General features: G+C 46.5%; 1 protein-coding gene across 1 annotated transcript in view; it reads left to right on the forward strand.

The window, feature by feature from the left end:
• Positions 1-6,635: 6,635 nt before the first annotated feature.
• Positions 6,636-18,352, forward strand: part of NFATC2 (nuclear factor of activated T cells 2) — a 127,303-nt gene continuing 115,586 nt past the window's right edge. Inside the window, exon 1 of the mRNA XM_030533170.1 lies at positions 6,636-7,333. The gene's annotated coding sequence lies outside the window, so the exon portion shown is untranslated. The remainder of the gene's footprint in view (positions 7,334-18,352) is intronic.

The raw sequence follows: 18,352 nt of genomic DNA on the forward strand, positions 1-18,352 counted from the left end.
ACATGCAGGACGCGTATTTTCATATTGCCATTTGGCCGCGCCACAGACGCTTTCTCCGCTTCGTTGTGGGGGCTCTTCATTATCAGTTTGCAGTCCTCCCTTTCGGCCTGTCCACGGCCCCAAGGGTGTTTACAAAATGCATGGCAGTTGTCGTGGCGCATCTTCGACGCAACCGTGTCCACGTGTTCCCTTATCTGGACGACTGGTTGATTCGGGGCACGTCGGAGCAGCAGGTCAGCAGCCATGTCCGCCTGATCACCGCCGTATTTGCAAGTCTGGGCCTCCTGATAAACACAGACAAATCCACTCTGAGGCCCACGCAAAAGGTGGAATTTATCGGGGCGGTCTTGGACGCCACGATGGGCAGGGCCTCGCTGCCTCTGCAACGGTTCCAGACCATGGCGGCGATCGTTCAGCGTTTGCGGTCAGCCCCGTTGACGTCAGTAAGGACATGTCTAACCCTGTTAGGCCACATGGCAGCGTGCACTTTTGTGACCGGCTACGCTCGGCTCCACATGAGGCCTCTCCAGCTGTGGCTTATCAGCCGTTACAGGCCGCAAAGGCAACCTTTAGACATGTTAGTCACAATCCCCCAGAAGGTCTTGGACTCTCTCGGCTGGTGGTTGGACCAGTCCGTGTTATGTGCGGGTCTTCCCTTTCACCCCTCTCAGCCATCGGTATCCCTGACAACGGATGCCTCAGATCTGGGCTGGGGGGCCCACCTGGGGACCCTGCGGACACAGGGCCTGTGGTCCCAGGAGGAGGTGGGGCTCCACATCAACATACGGGAGTTGAGAGCGGTCCGCCTTGCTTGTCAAGCGTTTTGTCATCAGCTTCAGGGTCGTTGTGTCGCCGTGTTTACGGACAACACGACGACGATGTACTATATCAACAAGCAGGGCGGCACCAGGTCCTCCTCCCTGTGCCTCGAGGCGATACGTCTCTGGGACTTTTGCGTAGCCCACTCCGTTCACCTCAGGGCTTCCTTCCTCCCTGGAGTACGGAACACTCTGGCAGATCGACTGAGCAGATCCTTCCTGTCGCACGAGTGGTCCCTTCGCCCGGATGTCGCTCTCTCCATTTTCCGGAGGTGGGGTTATCCCCGGGTGGACCTCTTTGCGTCCAGGGGGAACAGGAAGTGCCCAGCATTCTGCTCCTTTCAGGGCAGGGAACCGGGGTCGATAGGGGACGCCTTCCTCATCCGGTGGTCGACCCACCTGTACTATGCATTTCCCCCGTTCCCTCTGGTCCACAAGGTCCTCCTGAAGGTGCGCAGGGACAAGGCGCTCGTGATCATGGTAGCCCCGGCGTGGCCCAGGCAGCACTGGTACACCATGCTGCTGGACTTGGCCATAGCCGACCCAGTTCCCCTGCCCCTTCATCCGGACCTGATTACCCAGGACCACGGGACCCTTTGTCACCCAGACCTGCAGTCGCTGCACCTAGCGGCGTGGCTCCTGCGTGGCTGACTGGCCCAGAGCTGCGATGCTCCACGCCTGTGAGAGAGGTGCTCTTGAGTAGCAGGAAACCGTCCACAAGAGCCACGTATTCGGCGAAATGGAAGCGCTTCTCCTGTTGGTGCGTAGAGAGAAATCTCCGCCCTATGGAAGTTTCGGTTTCCGAAATATTAGACTACGTTTTGTCCCTCAAAGGGCAAGGTCTGGCCTTATCGTCGTTGCGAGTCCACCTAGCTGCTATCTCCACCTTTCACCCGGGTGCGGACGGTCGCTCCGTTTTTTCTCACCCGACGGTGTCGAGATTCCTTAAAGGGCTGGAACGTTTATTCCCTAACGTCCGTCCCCCTGCTCCCACCTGGGATCTTAACCTGGTGTTGTCCCGACTCATGGGGCCCCCCTTTGAGCCGTTAGCTACTTGCTCCCTGCTCTACCTCTCTTGGAAAACTGCCTTTCTAGTGGCTGTCACCTCAGCTAGACGGGTGTCGGAGCTCCGAGCTCTTGTGGTAGACCCCCCATATACGGTCTTCCACAAGGACAAGGTGCAGCTGAGACCACACCCTGCTTTTCTGCCCAAGGTGGTCTCAGCCTTCCATGTCAACCAAGAGATTTTCCTTCCGGTTTTTTTCCCAAAACCTCACTCCTCAGGCAGGGAGCAGCAGCTCCACTCGCTGGATGTCCGTAGGGCTCTCGCGTTCTACATAGACAGGACTAAGCCCTTCCGAAAATCCCCCCAGCTTTTCGTGGCGGTAGCAGATCGTATGAAAGGTCTTCCTATCTCCTCCCAGAGGATATCCTCTTGGGTTACGTCCTGTATCAGGACTTGTTATGACTTGGCCCATGTCCCTGCGGGCCGTGTGACTGCGCATTCTACCAGGGCGCAGGCGTCATCGCTGGCTTTCCTAGCCCGTGTGCCCATCCAGGAAATCTGTCGGGCAGCGACCTGGTCATCGGTCCACACTTTTGCTTCCCACTACGCCCTGGTCCAGCAGTCGAGGGAGGATGCGGCCTTCGGAACTGCGGTGCTCCGGGCCGCGACTTCTCACTCCGACCCCACCGCCTAGGTATGGCTTGGGAGTCACCTAACTGGAATGGATGTGAGCAATCACTCGAAGAAGAAAAGACGGTTACTCACCTTTGTAACTGTTGTTCTTCGAGATGTGTTGCTCACATCCATTCCACACCCGCCCTCCTTCCCCACTGTCGGAGTAGCCGGCAAGAAGGAACTGAGGAGCGGGCGGGCCGGCAGGGGTATATATAGAGCGCCATGGCGGCGCCACTCTAGGGGGCGACCTGCCGGCCCACTGGAGTTGCTAGGGTAAAAAAGTTTCCGACGAACGTGCACGCGCGGCGCGCACACCTAACTGGAATGGATGTGAGCAACACATCTCGAAGAACAACAGTTACAAAGGTGAGTAACCGTCTTTTCTAACTGGTGTGGTGGCAGAGATGAGGTGAGACTGTTGCTGTGAAAGCCTTCTCCTCTGCAGCTGCTGATCTCTCAAATATCCTTCTTGGACCTTTCTGCCTCTTTTCTGGCTTATTTCAGACTTTACCTGAAAGCTTCTTTCTCCCTTGCCTATGCTGTACCTTTTTCATTGTTCTCCTTCTCGGCTTAATTTTCCAACAGGAGTTTTAAGATACAGCTTGTAGGGAAGATGTATAATGTTATGTTGGTTGTGATATGGGCTATTACATGTAAGGCAGGCTGATTTTACACAGCAGTTCATCCCTTCATAGCTCAGATTGATTTCAATGTAGTTATGAGAGGAGAGTTGCCCTGCTCTTCCAAGAGTGCCTTCTAGTTATGTTTCATTAGCTGAAAATATTAATCCCAATTGAATTTAAGGAATAAATTCTGCTCAGGATAATTAGTGATAAATAATGTAGTAACACAGGCACGGCTGAGCAGCTCCAGCCAAGGTTTTCACAAACATTGGTGATTTAGTGCTTCAGTTTAGGGAAGCCCAAATTCAGATGCTTCAACGGTCTTGTTTTTAAAGCACTCTACAAATCAGGCCACTCTAAGGTGTCCTCTACAATCACGAGTCACTTTTCAAAATTCTGCCCTAGGTTTGCAGATCTCTGGGGATGAACCATATTAAGATGGGAAAAGTAGTATTTTTGTGGAGGGGAAAGAATTCGGTCTTGGAGTTGCTGCTCAAAAGAAGAGGGAATATTCTAATGAAGAGGAATAAATAGTTATTGTCTCCTTTCCTACAAAAATAGAATCCCTTAGTGATCCCAAAATTAGAAAGCAAAGGAAAGAGGGAGGTATTTGGCCTTCCTTTGAAAAGGAAGTTGAAAGTAACTATATATATAAAAATCTCTCGTTTCTAGGGAAAGTCTCTACCCCTACTTTGAGTTTGTACAGTTATATAACATCTGAACTATCCTCCCCTTCTCCACAGTCACTCACAAATCTCTAGTAGCAGAAGCCAGATGGAGAAAAGGTTCCATCAGGAAAGTTTAACTCAGCTGTGGAGTTGGAGCCAATGGAGGACACAATTCTCTCGCTGAACTCTCCAAAAGCCTTGGAAATCTTACAGTTGTGTCAGATGCTGGTGTGGGGAATGCTAGCATTACAGAGACAGCCCGCCAGGCCCACTCTTCTGCCTTTTTTTTTTTTTTCACTGAGTTTAATTTTGGTAGCAAGATTCAGCATTTTTAAGTTGGAAAAAACTGGTACAAGGAGATATTTTAGGAAAACTCTGTTTTCTGAACAAGCTGGAGCCCATCAAACTGAGCTATTAAAAGAAAGACATTTGTATTTTTAGACTGTCCAGCCTGGGGAAGCCAACCTGTGTGCCATAACCACTGAGCTGTGACTGCTCCCCGGGTTATTATGCCGTGTGTGGTCAAGGATGAGGCGAAGCTTTCCACTGGGGCAGCATCCCATTCTCCATTCACTCTGGGATACCCTCTGGCAGGCCATTCACTCCTGCCCTCATACACCCCAGCTATTCCTCTCTCTCTGGTCACATGTACTCCACTGCTCCCCTCTGATCCCCTTTTCACCCCCTCTTCCAGATGGACACTTCCATCAATCTCTTACCCTCACCTCAATACTAATTATAGACACTCACATCCTCTCTGCTGAGATGTCTCATTGCTAGTAATGGTAGGATCCAGCCCAAAGTGCTATGAAGAGAGCTTGGGTCTGGGTTTAAGGCAATAACATTAAAGATCAGAGGGGTAGCCATGTTAGTCTGGATCTGTAAAAGCAGCAAAGAGTTCTGTGGCATCTTGTAGACTAACAAACATATTGGAGCATGAGCTTTCATGGGTGAATGCCCACTTCATTGGATGCATGTATCCGACGAAGTGGGTATTCACCCACGAAAGCTCACGCTCCAATATGTTTGTTAGTCTATAAGGTGCCACAGAATTCTTTGCACCAATAACATTGCCCTTCTTGGAAGACAGAGCACAGTTATTATCCGCTCGCATACAAGGAAATAAAATCAACGCGCACAAACAAAAAGGGCCAACACACCAGCATTTAATTCAAGGGGCAATGAATGTGATTAGTGGATCAAGCACTGATCTCACTTGGAAAACAAGAGATTGTCTTGAAGTTTCATGTTAAGCATTCTAAGAAAAACACAACTAAAAAAAAATCCATTAAAAGGAGCAGAAAATTATCTTAGGGAAAATGGGGTCAACAGGGATGTATAATGTGATTCTGAGTCAAGTGTTTGTTACTAGGGTACTTCAATGGCTGCATAGGCCCTACCCAAATGATGAAGTAGATACTAACATCTTTGAGAAGGATTTGCGCTCATAAAACAGTTTTACTTCATTCTGTCTAGAATTATCGAGCTGGTGTGGGTTAAGGGACTCACAACAAATGTCGTTTGTTGCCGGGATGGTGTTTCATTTCTTCCTGGCTTCCCTGGGAACAGTGTTTCCCTCTTTCTCTTTCAGTCCTTTATTAAAACGCTGACAGTGTCAGTGGCTCGGTTCATAGTTGCATTCAGGGCACTGAGTAAGTGACTTGAAACTGAGCGAATGACAAGTTGAAAAAGCGAAATGAATGTGTGGAGAACTAAAGGAATCAACGGGAAGTCCCCAGGTGTTCGGTGTGGGGACACAGCCTTAATCCTCAAGCAGCTGCAGAACATCCAGTACCAACCTTCTGAATCTCTGATTGTAAAAAGTTGGTGCACCTTCGCTGAATGAAGTTAAGATGGATTCCCCGATGGTGGACCAGACTCACTGACTCTCATGCTCACTGCTAGGTGCTTTGAGAGTTCAGTGGAAGTCCTACGGTTACATAACAGATACTAATGGGGCTGAGGAAGGTACAATGTATTTCCGCCTGAGAGGGTCCAAAAATGACAAAGGCTAGGAAAGTGAGGTGCGCTTGTTTCCCTGGCCTGCCGGCAGTTGCTAGCCTGCAAGACAACAAACCAGAGCAGCAGAAAGTTTGATTGTGACACCTCCTTCGAGTCCATGTGGGACTGAGAGAGTGAAAAATGGAAATGTCCTGCCAGTGCCAGCCAGCCCTCCAGGCAAGTGGAGTCCAAGTCCATCTGCAAAGAAAGTGACTCACTCTCTATTGCTACCCACGATTCTATCTGACCTGGGCAGCAACTTGTATTTAATGTACATTTCACTGCTTGATTGGATTAGAGACAAACACCAGTACAAATTAAGCACTTTTGATTTCTGAACTCTTGATCTCTTATGCAAAAAAAAAAAAAATTGTCATCCGAGTGTAGGCTCTAATTTCCACTAAAGAACCAAGGGAAGCCTGTTAACATAACAGTGAAAACTATACATTGTAAGCCACCACCAAGGTCATGACATCTTGGGCTTTATTTTCCTGTTTTCCTTTACTTTATTTTCCTGTTTATACATAGTCCGTGTAAACACACAGGGGTTGTCTTGGTTTCAGAGGCTTCCTTGGCTATTTCATTCTTGCTAAGATCCACGTGTATCAATGGAAATCCATAAGGCTGCTCCCCCCGCCGGCCCACCCACCCATCCACCCACCCACACAGAGATCTAAAAATAGAGACAGAGAGAGATTTGTGACATGACACTAGCCATATTTATTGACTGAAGGATCGAGCCAGTGCCAATGAGGCGCTAAAGCCTGTGCCAATAACAAGATGGATATTATTAGGGCGCTGGCAAATTTCAAGGACTTTAAATAAGAGACGGGGATTTGAGTTTTCTGAATGTTTTTTATGCAAAGGTTAAAAAGCAGCAGCTTGAGCTTCTCTGCTGGGACGAGAGAAAGCTGCACAGAAGCCCCGTTGCTTTGAAAGCTTTTGCAGTGCCTGCAAGTTTTATTTAAAAACACACACACTGGGATTTGTAACATCATCCATATTTCTCTCGCGCTCGGTAACTTTCGGCTCAACAATTAAGTGCTTGTGCTGCAGACTGAGAAAAGCCACAGAGCTGCCTTGGCCCGGAGCTGGGAGACGTCATGGATTCCTGAGTGTGAAGTTTGCAGGAAAGCCCTCAGTTTGGGAGATGGAGGCGATCCAGGGGTTTCCATGGCATTGGGATAAACAGGAGGAAACAGTGAGGGAATCCCGTTATTTTACAGCATTCAAAGACTATAAACACTCGGAGCAGGGAAGGAAGTGGCCTTTCCCTCTCTAGTAACCCACATCTCAGAGCAGAGAACTGACTTCACTTCAGGAACACACTCAGCCCGGTTCGGATCCCTCTTTGCGCCCCCAAAGCGACCAAGGGGAGGCGAGCAACAGGGGGTACCTCTCTTCGGGCAGCCTGGGTTGAATATGGTTAAAGAAGATTTTTTTCCCCACTGCCACTGAGTAATTAAAAAAAAATCCTAATGCAGAGAGAAGCTGCCTGCAGGCTGGTACATTACCACCACATCATGAGGTCTATGGATCAAGGTACAGTCCTCACAATTTTATGCTCTCTCGCGCGCGCTCTCTACATTCCTTCAACTATTTCTTTGTAGCTCTTTCCTAAGGGCCAGCTCCACTGTTCAGCGTTTGTGTGTTTCTGCTTTAAGAAGCACAGCTAAAGGATAGCTAGGTGGGAAGTTTTCCACTGCTAGAACCTCGCCTGGGGAAGATACAGAAACTTTCAGGCTTGGTTTGAAGCGGTCCGGACGGGCGATCAAAATTTGTCTCCACAAATCTCCTTGAAAACTCAGCCAGGGACTTTCATCATCAGAGGAGTCTTGCTTACTAACCCTAGCGTGATTAACCCTTAATTTACCTCTGACTGGCTGAGGGTTCCATGGTTTTACGTGCAATTTTTTAAAGAACCAAAATAGTACTTGGGCTGGCTCCTGTTTGATGTTGCTTTAATAGCCGATAACCAAGCGGGCAGGTTACCCTTCATTTGGATTGCCTTTCCCCTTCATTTTTCTATATTCCTCCTCTCGGTCTCCAGGGTGATGCGCGCCGCGTTACCATTTGGTTTAAGCATCGTGTACGCCCAACCTAGAATGTACCTTAAAGCTGATTGAACGCACTTGGCTCCGCTTATGTCCCGTTGGTGCAGGAGCAGACTCTAGGAAACTGGGACTTGTGATCGCCTCTGAACTGTCCAGTCCCTGGGACCTTTTTGCTAACGAGCCACGCGTGCTCCCGGAGGTGGCTTTAAAATCCGCAAGCCCACCTCGGAGCAGGGGAGGGTTCCTGGGGGAGCGCAGGAAGGGCTAAGTGAGCCGCGTGGGGGAGGAGTCTGCTTGGTGTCACAAATCTGGGCTGAAGAGGGGGTTTGCGCTCGGCGTGGCTGGGCTGTGGGAGCAGACATTGCAATTTCACTGAGCCCAGCTGAGATTATTCCCTCCCTTCACCAAATAGCCCGGAGGCTTTGAACGTGCCAAGCTCTGCCGGGGCTCGGGGGCGTGTGGCAGCCTGGCCCGTGGCTGTGTAGGTTGCAGAAGGGGTGAATCTGCATCCCGAGAGGAACCGCAGGACTAGGCTGTAATTATCAGTGCGGGATATAGTAGAGGGGGCGGGGACGGGTCGATAGGCACAGAGGCTGGCGTGGCTTCAGCAGTTGTTTAGAAGACACAGCGCTCTCTCGAAAAGCTCACCCCTTCTTTTTGCCTGGTTCAGTGCAAAGCTCGGGCAGAGGCTGCACACACTGCGCTCTGGGCTAGTCTCCCTGGTGATTCTCCTGTGTACGTGTGTATGGGAGAGCGAAGGTGGGTGTGGCATCGGTGTGAGTAATCCGGATTAGAATAGAAACCCTTGCATGCGGAGCTGTAGAGTGTTGGCAGACACCCAGCGGAGAGGAGCAGACCCTCTGTGATGGCGTCGGTCTAGGACAGTTATCTGCTGCCTCGCAGAAGGAAGGACCCAGATCTGGAAATGAAACGTGTTAGTTTCACAGAGACTCTGGGCCCGATCGTGACTTGTCGCGATAACCGAAGTCGTGCGGGCCAAGGAACTAGCTGCTCAACAGAAACTAGCGCCCGGTGGTTTATTTAGTCTGAACGTCGCGACATTCAGCCAGTTCCCTGCTGTGCAAGTGCCTCCAAAGCCGTCTCACACCGCGGCCCGCTTGCTGCGGAACCTCTGGCGCTCGGCAGAGGCCGAACAGCGGGGCCGGTTGTGTTTGGGTGGCGCCTTTCTGCGCTCGGCTTTGCAAAGCGCACGCGGGGCGAGTCTCCCGGGGAAGGCCGAGCGTGGGCGCGCGCCGCTGAAACCTGCGTGCAGGGGAAGGAAACCGGCCTGGAGCGCGGATTTAGATGGCCCCGTGTGCTGGTGACGAAACCAGCTACTGGGGGATGGGGGGAAGCTCTTTGCCATTGACTAGATCCACTCGCGAGTCCCGCCCCCATCCCGTCTGGGACGGTGCGGATCGGGCCTTAAATTCGGATCCGCCCCGCTCCTCCCCCTCCCGGGAGGCGAGGGGTGTGCCTGCCCCCCGCAGCCGGCGAGCCTGAGCTCAGAAGTCACAGCAGAGGGCGAGCCCCACCCCCGCTGCCTTTCAAAGGCTGGGAGGGAGTGCGAGAAGTTAGACCTGCTAGCTGGAGGCCGGCAAACCGCCCCGGTCGGTCCCCCTGCTCAAATGCAAACGTGGGGCCGCTTAGATCCTCTGATGCCGATGTATTCTCTTTTTTTACATGATCACTAGTATTGTGCTTTCGTCTGTTCCCAGCCTGAGAGCAGTAAGTGCGGCCAACCCGAAGGACTGATATGGGAACGCCAGCAAAGCGGTGCCAGCTGGGGGCACGGTAGAAAAGGGCTTCTTTGGAGGCTTGTTGGTGGTGCCCGTTTTGTTTTGCTTCCCTTCAGCAGAGGTGATGGCCCAGCAGACACCTGCTAAAACACACTCATTAACACACACACCCTAGGGCTCTGAGCCAAAATTCACTGGAGTCAGTGCAAAGACTCCTATTGATTTCACTGGACTTTGGAGCAGGCCCTCACTGCCCCTTTTCTGACTTTCTCCAGCCATAAGTAGGTAGAGGCCCCTTCCCCTTCTCCTATGCAGTCCTGTTGCCCTTACTTCACCCACAAATGTATCCCCTCCTCTCCTTTTCTCCATCTGCTTTTCTAGCCTTTTCACTCCCAACATGCTAATATGCTGCAAATATAAAATAAGAGGGCAAATGGAAGGTTTCTTCTTGCTCCTTTGTCTGTTGGCAGGTCACATTGTCACCTGCTTTGGGAAATCAGCTCCTGTGCCCACATATCCAACAGCCATATGAAGCACTTGGATGACTGCTAGGAACTTGCCCGATATTAGTATGCATCTCTTGTGATTTCTCAAGGCTGTCAAAAATCCCAGAGGAAATTCTCTTCTCCCTTCCCCTCAGTTTTGAGCTCGATGTTGTATATGGAAAGCCAGCAACCCACTGAGGGGAAATAAAAACTTGGGGTTTTCAGATTAAACATGGGAAACTCAGTAAAACAAAGCAGCAATATAGTGTATTTACACTTCTTACCCTCAGCTGCTCAAGGAGCGATTAAATCTTGGGTCCAACCCCTGCACTCCTCATGCAGATAAAACACTCACTGAAGCCACTCCTGCGGCAGGAGTAGGTCGGAGGAGAGAAGAGGGGAGGCTGATGTTTGGTTGATTCATCCCTGATGTCATAATCCTGCTGTCTATCCACTCCATAGAGTAGTAGCCCAAAGGGAGAAGAGCAGCACTAAGCCACAGTAATAACATGTTTCAGAGGGGTAGCCGTGTTAGCAGGTATCAGCAAAAACAACGAGGAGTCCTTGTGGCACCTTAGAGACTAACACATTTATTTGAGCATAACCTTTTGTGGACTAAAACCCACTTCATCAGATGCAAGTTTTAGCCCATGAAAACTTATGCTCAAACAATGCTGTTAGTAATAACATTGTGCAAAGTATAAGGAATTTGTGGTGTATGCGTCTTTCTATCTTGTTACCATAGTGCCACAAAAGGGTTTGTAAAAGTTAGGTCTGGGTGCAGCCCCCTGTTTGTTCACAAAGCAGGTACAGCGTGGGCAATGAAAGTTTTACCTCATTCTTGAACCAGCTCTATGGGTGAGAAGATACTTCAGTATCCTTGCTCTTTTGATCCGTGCTTGGTCGGTGTTGTGAATGGCAACAAAGATGCCAGTCATGGTAGTGGTTTTTCATGATTAGCCATCAGTCCAGTAGGGGTTGGTCAGAGATCACCAAGCCTATTTCACAGACAGGGCCAAACAACCATAAAATGTTAAGGACTTTCAGTAACTGGGCTGAATTCAAGCCAGTGATCATTCCAAACCTCCCAAAACAACCATCCTTACAAAGCACTGGTTGGTAGTTTGAAATGGGATTCACCCTTCTTTTTGTGGTTATGCCCTGAGGAGACAGGAGACTGACCTGGAGCTGAATGTCCTCAAATAGTCATTTGTTTTCAAAGTCTTTCCTAGAGCAAAGAAATCCCACTCACAGATGTGGACGTGAAGCTGCCATAACCAGAAGATTCTTTTTCTAAGTTTCACTCTTGGGACAGGTCAGAGATGATAATGTCTCAGAGCTTCTTTTTCACTATTGGGTTTCTTTTTCTTTTTTTTTTCTTTTTTTTTTTTTTTTACTATATGTACATTCCATTGGTTTGCAGAGCAGACTGTAGAATTTAATGGGAACACGGACATTATGAGCAATTTTTCCATTGGCTTTTCTTGCCAAACCACTTTGAGTCTGAAATTGGGGGGTAGTATCTGACTCAAGCTGACCCCAGAAATGAATGCTTGTGCTTGTTTTAAAAGAACATAATAACATTTGTTTCCCCCTTTTCTGAAAAACAAACAAACCCCAAACTAGTCATTTGGAGTCAGGACCCAGTGAGCTCACTTTTAAGAGCTTGGATAAAACCCACTTGTAACGTTTAGGCTCCTAATGCATGCCACAGACACCACTGGAACAACCAGTTTTGTTTTGTTTTTGTTTTAAGATGAATAATATTTCCTCCATTTTTAACTATGATATATAAGTGCCATATCTTTTACATGGTCCTTCTCTACCTTTAATTTTGTTTAGTTTTTTTTAAAGAAAAAGGTTCATATGTATATTGCTGGTCCAGTATTTTTTTCCCCCTCCAATAAATATAAACTAAAGCTAACCTGTCTTACATAAAAATTAATTTCAGAAAATTGTCTAAAATTTGCTCAAGCTTGGTATATATTTTGATCAGTTGCATTTTTCTGAGAAGACACATCCTTTGATATAACCCATGATAGTGTGTAAAGTTTTGGCCTAACACTGAGTAGGCCTGGCAGAATTCAATTTTTATTTTTTAAATAATTTTGATGGTTAATGTTAGTGTTTATTTTTAAGTTCTTTTATTTTTATCAATTTAAAGTTTCATGGTTTGGGGAAATTATGGTGCAGGTCAAACACTGGGGATCAGACTGGATTGGGATCCCTTGGGTGCAGCCTGGGAGTCTGGGACCGCTGGGCCCCCTTAACTCTCTGGCCTGGGCTGTCTCATAATGCTTTGCTGCTAGTGACAAGTAGCAAACCCCTCCAGGCACTGTTATCACTCAGCGCAACAGCACGTGGAGCCCCACACCCAGCTAGATTGCATGAATGCTGCCAGAGCCACTCATGAATCACACAGAGAAAGGCCCCAGCCATATTCCCCCAGCTCCCAGCCCTGGACCTCAGGAATATACCATCTTGCACTGTTTAAGCAATGGCTTTGCAAAAAGCAAAAACCCCTTCTTGAGCAATGCAAGTTTCATCAGTGGAACATGGACATACGCTAGCCACAGTTGCCAATGTTCATGCAGGAAATAAGCACCCCAACTTTCACAGTAAGCCAAAAATCAAGCTAATCCTATTTCAAAACATGACCAAAACAAGCCAATCCCTAAGAACCCCAACACTCTATGTGACTAGATCCTCCCGGTGTGCAGTCTGGGACTGTGATGGGCCTGCTGTGCACCCCTGATTCTTTCCCCCCCTTCCCCTGCTTGCCCGGAGCTGATCAAAAAAAAAAAAAGCTACAAGCCAAAAACTAGCTAACAAGCAACTCACAAGCCAATTAAGCCAAAACCAAGTCCCATTTATGCATTTTTTCCACAGGTTTGGTATGTCTGACGCCAGTCTTTGTGAACCCGAGCAGATTTACCAAGCACTTCAGGCAAAGTCACTGGTAAAGCTAAATAGTAAAACAAGTTTATTGATTACAAAAGATAGATTGTAAGTGATAAGCAAAAAGTCAGAGTGGTTACCAAAAGAAAAGAAAATATAAGCACTCAGTCTAAACCTTAACCTTTATTACACTAGACAGATTTAGATTAAGCAATGTTCTCACCCCATTGGATCTTACAGTCCTTAATATACAGGTTTGTCTCTTAAAACCAGGCCAGTCTCCTCTGTTGAAATCATCAGTCTTCTCAGCGTCCTTGTTGCTTGCAGCCTAGGTAGGTGGAGGAGAAAAGGCCAAGCATGTGGCCACTATATTCTGTTTTATACCCTTAGTCCATGTGCTGGAGAATGCAAGTCCAGGCAAGTCTGGTGGGCATTGCTGAGTCACCAGGCGAGATTGAGTGATTCCCCTGGTGTAGCCTTGTGGAAGTGAGTCATTGAATTGTAACTTCTTCGCTGGACAGTGGCTGTTGATGGTTGTTTGACAACCGCCCAGGCATTGGTTATCCCCCTGGTTATTGTCCTTGAGGAGTTAATATCTGTATACTTCCCAAACCCACAACAATTCTCATAACTTCATATGCATTAACAATATACATATTTAGATGCAACAGTGGGTTTCAGTGGATCATAACTTTTCCAATGATACCCCACATGGCATGCTTTATAGGAAATATCACAATCATATACAAACAATGAATATGGAGGTTATGGGGTGCTCTCCTGAGGTATAGTCTCTCACAGACAATAATTATTTAATGACCACATAACGCTGCCTGCAGTGACTCAAGAGTGTGAGAACCAACCTCAGGACACACTGTTAGGAGCAAGGGCACAAACCCAAAATTGGTTGTGAGGTCTATACTTAGATTTCACCAACCAATTGTCAAGTGTAAACTCCTCAAGCACTATAACAATCTGAAGACAGGGTCATAGAAAGTCCCCTTGGGTACTCTGATTTATGTCACCATCCAAATAAGCATGCCTTTGTGACAGCTGGTCTCTTACACCAAGAATCACAGCAATATTCAGGTTACTCCCAGTCCCAAAGGACCAGTCACCACATGTCAATTGCATGTTAGATCTCACTCCAAAGACAACACTTGTAGCCAATCCTATAATAAGCTCTCATATAATTTAACTAAGAAAAGGAAATGAGAGTTATTTACAAGGTTGAAGCAGGTAAACATAGATTCACAAATGTGTTACAATCTTAAGTTTCAAAAGATAATAGAAGCTTCTGTAATCAGCAGCCACTATATGTCCTTGAGGGCTAATCTAGGCTGAGCAGCTGGGGATCTCTTGCTTATGCCTAGATATACCTTGCTCCCCAGAGATAATTCCTTCTTGTTAGGGGGTTTTATTCTCTTCATCCCACAAGCTTTCAGTTGCAAATCTCAGCTGATGGGACAAGTCCCTTGCATGACTCATCTTCATGGGGAGGAAGCAGAATAACACCAAAAGTATTTTGTCCATTTATCGATGGCACATAGGAAAATTCCAGTTACAATGTTCCACTATTGTCCATCTGGTATCAATGGACCTTTCTTTTTGGGAAGGGAGTAATACCTCCTATTGGAGATCAGCACTTCACACAGGGCCACCCAGAGGATTCAGGGGGCCTGGGGCAAAGCAATTTTGGGGGCCCCTTCCATAAAAAAAAGTTGCAATACGATAGAACATTATATTCTCATGGGGGCCCCTGCGGGGCCTGGGGCAAATTGCCCCACTTGCCCCCCTCTCTGGACAGCCCTGACTTCACCCTAGTTCAAGGGTAGGCAACCTATGGCACGCGTGCCGAAGGTGGCACGCGAGCTGATTTTCAGTGGCACTCACACTGCCCAGGTCCTGGCCACCGGTCCAGGGGGCTCTGCATTTTAATTTAATTTTAAATGAAGCTTCTTAAACATTTTAAAAACCTTATTTACTTTACATACAACAATAGTTTACTTCTATATTATAGACTTATAGAAAGAGACCTTCTAAAAACATTAAAATGTATTACCGGCACGCGAAACCTTAAATTAGAGTGAATAAATGAAGACTCGGCACACCACTTCTGAAAGGTTGCCAATCCCTGCACTAGTTAATCTCTCTCTTGTGTCTGGTGATTTACACAGTTAGAGAGACTCCCAATACAACTGCTCAAATATTACCTTATAGTAGGGGATACAGATCTTATGAGTGAGATGAATGCATGCAGCAACTCACAAGCAGTCAATAAAGTCCAATGTCTAAACCCTAAACACATTCTTATAATTCTAATACTTTATTTTAACAATACTAACACAGAGATGAGCCAAACTGATGCCTGCTGGGTATTTGTCAGTGTTCTGTTGAGACATGGGGATGTTGGCACAAGCTGGCACCTGGTCTAGCATCACAGATAGTAGATGCTGAGATTCAGAAAGTTATAGCTTTAGAACTGTTAAGATACAATTTGTCAATATCACATGTCAAAATATACAACATAAACATTCTTAAACTCTTGTACGTTCTCAAGTAGCATTTTTCTTATTTTGCGTACCGGAACATTTTGATTATTATCAATGGGAATATTTTTTGTCAGTTTGTGTGTATGGTGAAATTTATGTTTGCTGACATTTACTGATTTTAAAAAACCCTAATCCTTCCAAGCCTAGATAGGAGATGAAAATTGAACATGATGCCACAGTGAATAATAAACTTAGATCTGCATAAGGATTTAAAATTGAAAAAAATTTTCATTATCATTTTAATATCAGTTTGTATGACATTAAAAAATCTGCTTTTACTGCTGTTTTAATCCCTTTATTTCTGGACTCCTGGTCCTGTTGTACACAGGTAGTTGAGTACCAAATACTGTTTCAAGTTTATCAGAGTAAAGTCCTTCCAAAGTCAAGCACTGATCGAGCTATGTGGAAAATTTACCAGTTCCCCAAAATGGCAGTATGCATCACAGTGTATTTCCAGTATTTCCTCCTTGTAGAGGTTTCTATAGGCATAAATGGCTGCAATTTCTATTAACACTGAAAGGACGGATCTTGCTTTAAGATCTTGATGCACCTCTCTGGCTCATGAAAATGGCTTTCATAAAAAACATGAGGTAACTCTAGGTCACGGGTTCTCAGTCTGAGAGTTATGAACCCCAGTGGGATCATGACTAGGTGTCAGGAATCATGATCACCCTGCTTTTCCAGTGTTGGTAAATGAGATAGAGTCCAGACTAAGTGAAAGATCCTCATAGCGACGAGGTGGTCCTGGTATGGAAAAGGTTGAGATCCACCGCAGCAGACTCATCCATGTATGGTGTTTGGACATTGTGTTCTACATTTTGGTCTTTGCCTTCATAACTGCAACTCTAGATAGAAAATGAATATTGGGATGTATTTGTCACATTGTACTAGAAGAAGAGGCTGGTTTAAAGTTATTCAGGGGCTGCTAGATGCTGTCTTGGAGTATGTATATACAGCTGAAGATTCCACAGGCTACTCAAGTATGGTAGTTTTATCCTGCATACGTCTACACTGATAATTATTAACAGGCTGTAGGCAGTATTTTGTAAGATATGTAGCTACAACAGCAGAAACAAACTATTTCTGACATTTTATTTCCTCTGATGGCTTGAGACTACCTTTGGTCAAAGTTAGAAATGGGTCTGAATCAAAATCCCTCATCCTTTGGAGGTGCTCAGAAGCCAAAGCAATATTCTGACCTGAATTTCGCAGCTAGCAATTATTTCTATCATGATCTGAGGTAGGTTAGTGGGATCCAAACATTCCTGATAGTTGAGTAAGCGCTCAGATCCATATTTTGTGGCTTGGGACCATTTCTAGCGAAAACAATACATTGTTGGGTGGAATGCAGCCCGCACAGTTACAGAATGTTCTCACTGTTTTCTTTAATGTGGCATTGCAACCTGTGAAGACTACTAGTCCTAGAAGGTGATACTCCATCTTTGTTCTGTGAGATCTATAATCATTCTGTGTGCTGCATCTCTGTGAGCAGCTGGAATCTAACTCATTTTTATACGTTAGGCATAGCTGTCAGGTTCCTGGCAAGTTGCCAATATAGTCTCCAGGTGGACGAAGTTTGGACACCTCTGATCAGAGCTAATACATGCATGTATCCAACACTTTCTCATAGCATCTTAGAAATGAAGGACTGGAAGGGCCCTTGAGAGGTCATCAAGTCCAGCCCCCTGTGCTGAGGCAGGATCAAGTAAAACTCTTAGACCATCCCTGACAGATGTTTGTCCAACCTGTTCTTAAAAACCTCCAATGATGGGGATTCCACAATCTCCTTTGGAACCCTGTTCCTGCACTTTACTCTTATAGTTAGAACGTTTTCCTAATATCTAACTTAAATCTCCCTGGCAGCAGATTAAGCCCATTACGTCTTGTTCTACTTTGAGTGGATATGGAGAACAATTGACCCCTGTCCTCTTTATAACAGCCCTTAACATATTTGAACACTGTTATAAGGTCCCCAGTCAGTCTTCTTTTCTCAAGACTAAACATACCCAGTTCTTTAACCTTTCCTCGCAGGTCAGGTTTTATAAACCTTGTATCAATGGTGTGCTGTTGCATTTTTAGTCAGACATGCAATTCTATACTTGAATGCAAAATAGCATCCTCCATGTAGTGTGATCTCGCATGTATGATGCGTGTGAAGTCATGCCGTTTGAAGGATACAAAATGGCATCCTCCATGTGCGTTCAGGGGCCAGATGGAATCATACACTGTGCATAGCCAGTGCTGGGGCATGCAATTCATGCTTTGCATACAGAGACAGCACTCCATTGCCTTTTATCATTTTTGTCTCTCTCCTCTGGAGTCTCTCCAATTTGTCCACATCTTTCCTAAAGTATGATGCCCAGACTTGGACACCATACTCCAGCTGAGGCCTCAACAGTGCCAAGAGGAGCAGGACCCTTACGTCCCATATCTTACATGTGATACTCCTGTTAAACTCCCCAACATGATATTTGCTTTTTTTGCAACTGCATCACATTGTTGATTCTTATTCAATTTGTAATCCACTATAGCCCACAGATCCTTTTCAGCATTGCAACTATCTAGCCAGATATTCCTCATTTTGTAGTTGTACATTTGATTTTTCCTTCCTAAGTGTAATATTTGCAACTTTGTTTTTATTGATTTCAAACCAATTCTCTAATTTGTCAAGGCTGTTTTGAGTTCTAGTCCTGTCTTCCAAAGTGCTTGCAACCACTCTAACCTTGGTGTCACTTGAAAATTTATCAGCATACTCTCCAATCCTTTATCCAAGTCATTACTAAAAACATTGAATAGTATTGGAGCCAGGACTGAGCCCTGCAGAAACCACTAG

This window comes from Gopherus evgoodei, chromosome 14 (genome assembly GCF_007399415.2).
Source record: "Gopherus evgoodei ecotype Sinaloan lineage chromosome 14, rGopEvg1_v1.p, whole genome shotgun sequence".
Classification (NCBI taxonomy): domain Eukaryota; kingdom Metazoa; phylum Chordata; order Testudines; family Testudinidae; genus Gopherus; species Gopherus evgoodei.